Source organism: Lolium perenne, chromosome 7 (genome assembly GCF_019359855.2).
Source record: "Lolium perenne isolate Kyuss_39 chromosome 7, Kyuss_2.0, whole genome shotgun sequence".
Lineage (NCBI taxonomy): Eukaryota > Viridiplantae > Streptophyta > Magnoliopsida > Poales > Poaceae > Lolium > Lolium perenne.
Window position 1 is genome coordinate 147,786,531 of NC_067250.2, and position 5,346 is coordinate 147,791,876.

General features: G+C 42.7%; 1 long non-coding RNA gene across 1 annotated transcript; it reads left to right on the forward strand.

Annotated features, from left to right (window-relative positions):
* The first annotated feature begins 3,918 nt into the window (after positions 1-3,918).
* On the forward strand, positions 3,919-5,062 carry LOC127300845 (uncharacterized). The gene is made up of 2 exons (XR_007851601.1): positions 3,919-4,395; positions 4,525-5,062. It is a non-coding gene; the product is annotated as an uncharacterized lncRNA (long non-coding RNA).
* Positions 5,063-5,346: the final 284 nt, after the last annotated feature.

A 5,346-nucleotide genomic window follows, 5' to 3' on the forward strand; every position in this document is an offset into this window, starting at 1 on the left:
GTGCCAAAAATAATCCAAGATTTATTGTACATAGAGGATGACATGCGGGTCCAATTTTGCAGCAGCGGTCTCAATGTTTGAAATGCGGCTTGAGATCAAAAGAAAAAGAAAGTAGCTAGAAATTAGAGGGTCAAAAAAAATCCAAGAAAAGAAAGTTGATGGACATAGAGGTTGACATGCGGGTCCCATGTGCCAGCAGCTTACTCAACGTTTCAAAGGGGCCAGGGGATCAAAAGTAAAAGGCAAATAGCCAAAAATCAGAGGGTGAAAAAAAATCCAAGAAAACAAACTTTTATAGCACATAGAGGATGATATGCGGGTCCCATGAGCCAGCAGGTTCCTCAACGTTTCAAACGTGGCATGAGATCGAAAGAAAAAGGCAAGTGACGAAATATCAGGAGCCAAAAATAATTCAAGAAAAGAAACTTGATTGTACATAGAGGATGACATGCGGGTCCCATGTGTAAGCAGCTTACTCAACATTTCCAAGGCGGCAGGTCATCAAAAGAAAAAAGCAAATAAACAAAAATCGTAGAGTGAAAAAAAACCATATAAAGTAAACTTTTATAGCACTTAGAGGATGACATGCGGGTCCCATGAGCCAGCAGGTTCCTCAAAGTTTCAAACGTGGCATGAGATCGAAAGAAAAAACGCAAGTGACCAAATATCAGAGCCAAAAATAATCCAAGAAAAGAAAGTTTTATAGTACATAGAGGATGACATGCGGGTCCCATTTAGCAGCAGCGGTATCACCGTTTGAGAGGCAGCAGGGGATCGAAAGAAAAAGTCAAGTACCAAATATGAGGTGCCAAAAATAATCCAAGAAAAGAAAGTTTTATAGTACATAGAGGATGACATGCGGGTCCCATTTAGCAGCAGGTTCCTCAACGTTTCAAACGTGGCATGAGATCGAAAGAAAAAGGCAAGTGACCAAATATCAGGAGCCAAAAATAATTCAAGAAAAGAAACTTGATTGTACATAGAGGATGACATGCGGGTCCCAATTAGCAGCAGCGATATCACCGTTTGAGAGGCTGCACGGGATCGAAAGAAAAAGGCAAGTGACCAAATATCAGGAGCCAAAAATAATCCAAGAAAAGAAATTTTATTGTACGTAGAGGATGACATGCGGGTCCCATTTTGCAGCAGCGGTCTCAATGTTTCCAAGCGGCACAGAACCAAAAGAAAAATGAAGTAGCCAGAAATCAGGGGGTGAAAAAAATCCAAGAAGAAAGATTTCAATTGGGCTGCATCTGGACATCTGGGCTTTCGAACTATCCTGCTTGGCCTTTTGACTCGTACAATTTCAGCCCACTCCAAAACAGGAAAGTTCCGAATTTTCTAAAAAAACAGGAAAGTCCTATGCTTCGCAAAGACAAAAAAACAAGGAGATTCAACATATAAGTTTGTTTATGTAAAAATAAATATTTAATTATCCGTTTGAAATAGCTCCGAGCGTAATACATTGTTTATTGTCTGCAAAATAATCAAGATATCATATGTTTCTTGTACGGGGAGGCTGACATCGGGGACCCATGAGCCAACAGCGTCGTCAATGTTTTAAAGGCGGCAGGGGATGAAAAGAAAAAATAAACCAAAAATCTGTTGGTAAAAAATCCAAGAAAAGAAACATTTTCGTTCTGAGAGGATGACATGCGGGACCCATGAGGCAGCAGCATCCTCAGCGTTTATTGTTCATAGAGGTTGACATGTGGGACCCGTGAGCCAGCGGCGTCCTCAACGTTTTAAAGGCTGCAGGTGATCGAAAGAAAAAATAAGCCAAAAATTGTTTGGTCAACAAAATCCAAGAAAATAAACATTTACAGTTCTGAGAGGATGACATGCGGGACCCATGAGACAGCAGCATCCTCAACGATTCCAAGGCGGCAGGGGAAATATCCAGAAATTAATTAGGGATTCAAAATAAATCCATCAAAGGAAACTTTTATTGTTCATAGAGGATGACATGTGGGACCGACCTGCCAACAGCGTCCTCATCGTTTCAGAGGGGGCAGGAGATCAAAAGAAAAAGGCAATTAGCCAGAAATTAGGGGTAAAAAATAACTCCAAGAAAGGAAACTTTTATTGTTCGTAGAGGATGACATGCGGGACCCATGAGCCAGCAGCTTACTCAACGTTTCAAAGGCGGCATGAGATCGAAAGAAAAAGGCAAGTGACAAAATATCAGGAGCCAAAGATAATCCAAGAAAAGAAACTTTATTGTACGTAGAGGATGACATGCGGGTCCCATTTAGCAGCAGCGGTCTCAATGTTTCAAATGCGGCTTGAGATCAAAAGAAAAAGAAAGTTGATTGTACATAGAGGATGACATGCGGGTTCCATGAGTCAGCATCTTACCCAACGTTTCCAAGGCGGCAGGGGATCAAAAGAAAAAGGAAATAGCCAAAAATCAGAGGGTGAAAAAAAATAAAGAAAGTAAACTTTTATAGCACATAGAGGATGACATGCGGGTCCCATGAGCCAGCAGGTTCCTCAACGTTTCAAACGTGGCATGAGATCGAAAGAAAAAGGCAAGTGACCAAATATGAGGAGCCAAAAATAATTCAAGAAAAGAAAGTTTTATAGTACATAGAGGATGACATGCGGGTCCCATTTAGCAGCAGCGGTTTCACCGTTTGAGAGGCGGCAGGGGATCAAAAGAAAAAAGAAATTGCCAAAAATCAGAGGGTGAAAAAAAACCAAGAAAATGAACTTTTATAGTACATAGAGGATGACATGCGGGTCCCATGAGCCTGCAGGTTCCTCAACGTTTCAAACGTGGCATGAGATCGAAAGAAAAAGGCAAGTGAAAAAATATCAGGAGCCAAAAATAATTCAAGAAAAGAAAGTTTTATAGTACATAGAGGATGACATGCGGGTCCCATTTAGCAGCAGCGGTATCACCGTTTGAGAGGCGGCAGGGGATCGAAAGAAAAAGGCAAGTGAAAAAATATGAGGAGCCAAAAATAATTCAAGAAAAGAAAGTTTTATAGTACATAGAGGATGACATGCGGGTCCCATTTAGCAACAGCGGTATCACCGTTTGAGAGGCGGCAGGGGATCGAAAGAAAAAGGTAAGTGACCAAATATGAGGTGCCAAAAATAATTCAAGAAAAGAAAGTTTTATAGTACATAGAGGATGACATGCGGGTCCCAGTTAGCAGCAGCGGTATCACCGTTTGAGACGCGGCAGGGGATCGAAAGAAAAAGGCAAGTGACCAAATTTGAGGTGCCAAAAAAAACTCCAAGAAAAGAAAGTTGATTGCACATAGAGGATGACATGCGGGTCCCATTTAGCAGCAGCGGTCTCAACGTTTCCAAGGCGGCAAGGGATCAAAAGAAAAAGGAAGTAGCCAGAAATCAGGGGGTCAAAAAAATCCAAGAATAGAAAGAATTTTGGTTCATAGAGGATGACATGCGGGACCCATGATCCTGCATCGTAAACGGCTCGATCGGAGAACGTTGAACGAGATGGCGCGATCTAGAAAAAAAACAATGCCAGAGAGGCTGCCATCTGGGCCCTACATCCCTCGGCGGTGCGGATTTGCGTTGACTCGGCCGGCGAACCCGAGATTTCGAGATGCACCACGTCCCGGGCCACCATACGCGACATTTTGGCCGCTTTCGTCGGGCTAGGTGGCCTCAAAAACGAGAAAAAAAAGTTTTGACATGCACCACGGAGGGACCAAAAATCGTCGGCCATGGTACACCAGCAACCACGGCGCGACTTCAACTTCGTCGGCCATGTCAACTTTTCTTGTAGTGGATGTTGCCCCTCCGAAACATGAGTATTATTCCATTCCCATTTTTTCAGTGTGAAAAGCATAGAGGCAGATATTTATTGCAGCTTAGCCTCGACTATCACTGCTCTAAGAAAAACACACCATTAGCCGTTCAAAAAATCGTTCATTATTTCACATCCAAGCATTTACTTTTCATTTCGGCATGATACTATAAGGTGATGACACTTAACAGTAGAATCGAAACCTTGATGTATTTATAAATTCTCAGACTGCACACACAAAAGCAGTAATACTTGTCAAAAATAATGTGGTCAAATTTTAGTTACAACCATATTTTTTGCAAAGACAAGAAACACTTTTTATTTTCTAAAAAATCAAGGCATTGTTAATTCGTTACTCGTTCAAAGTACACTAAGTTCATGCTAGATAGTTGGCTCAAGTGCTTTTAAAGTAATTGTTGAATAATTTTTTCCAACTTGGGCTTGTATTGTTTTACGCGAAAGTGTTGAGTTACAGTTACCCCTGTTGAATAATTGCTTGCTGCTGCAGTTTGGAGTTGTTGTGGTTATCACCAATCAAGTAGTGGCACAAGTGGATGGGTCTGCGATGTTTGCTGGGCCACAAGTGGATTCCTTGTGTACTGAATTTGAATGTATGTTTATTTTTCAGACTAATAGCATGTAGCAATTGATTTCTAATTTTTAAAATCTACATGTGCAAGTTTGCTCTCATGAATGTAGACAGTGCCACAACTCTGTACAGAACTGATTTTTGCATGCAGCATGAAGATGAAGGATAAGAAGAGGCGATGTCTTCGACTGGTTGGAGAGCCAACCTGGGCGTCAAAGAAGAGGCGGCAGACCAATGAGGCAGATCACGGGGCGTCGGCGAGCCGGCAGACCTCGGGGCGTCGGTGTTGGCAACCAGTGTTATCACGGGGCATCGGCGAGGCGGCAGACCTCGGGCGTCGGCGAGGCGGCAGACCTCGGGGCGTCGGTGTTGGCAACCAGTGTTTGCCAAGAAGGCAGACGTCGGAGAAGAGACGGCAGACCACTGGGCGGCGAGGTGGTTGCCGTACGGAAGACATAGGAGAAGAGATGGCAGCGTAAGAGTGAGAAGAGACGGCAGCGTGAGGGGAGAGATGATTTCCTATTCCGCCCAGCTGATTCATAGGGATACGTCTGGGCTGATTGGTTTCCTTGTACGTCTGCGCTGATTGGTTTCCTTGTATGTCTAGGCTGATTTTTTTCCTTGTATGTCTCGGCTGATAGCTGATTGACTGCTGGATTGCATGCTGATTGATTGCTGGATTCCTTGTACGTCTGGGGACGGAGGGACAACGAAAACGACCAAACGTATTGGCAGAATAAGGAACCAATTGAGTCTTTTTAAGTAGTAGAGAAAAAACACTTCGGGATGTTTGTTTCGGAGGCCAAGGACACCGGGGCCACTACCACGACTACTGTTTTGGTTGCAATATGGTGGTACGTAGTCTGATTTAAAAAAAATCTTTACTTTGTACCAAATGAAGATTTTGACAAAAATATATTTCCAATAATCTGATATATAATGATCTTATCTAGAAAACAATTTCCAAGATAGC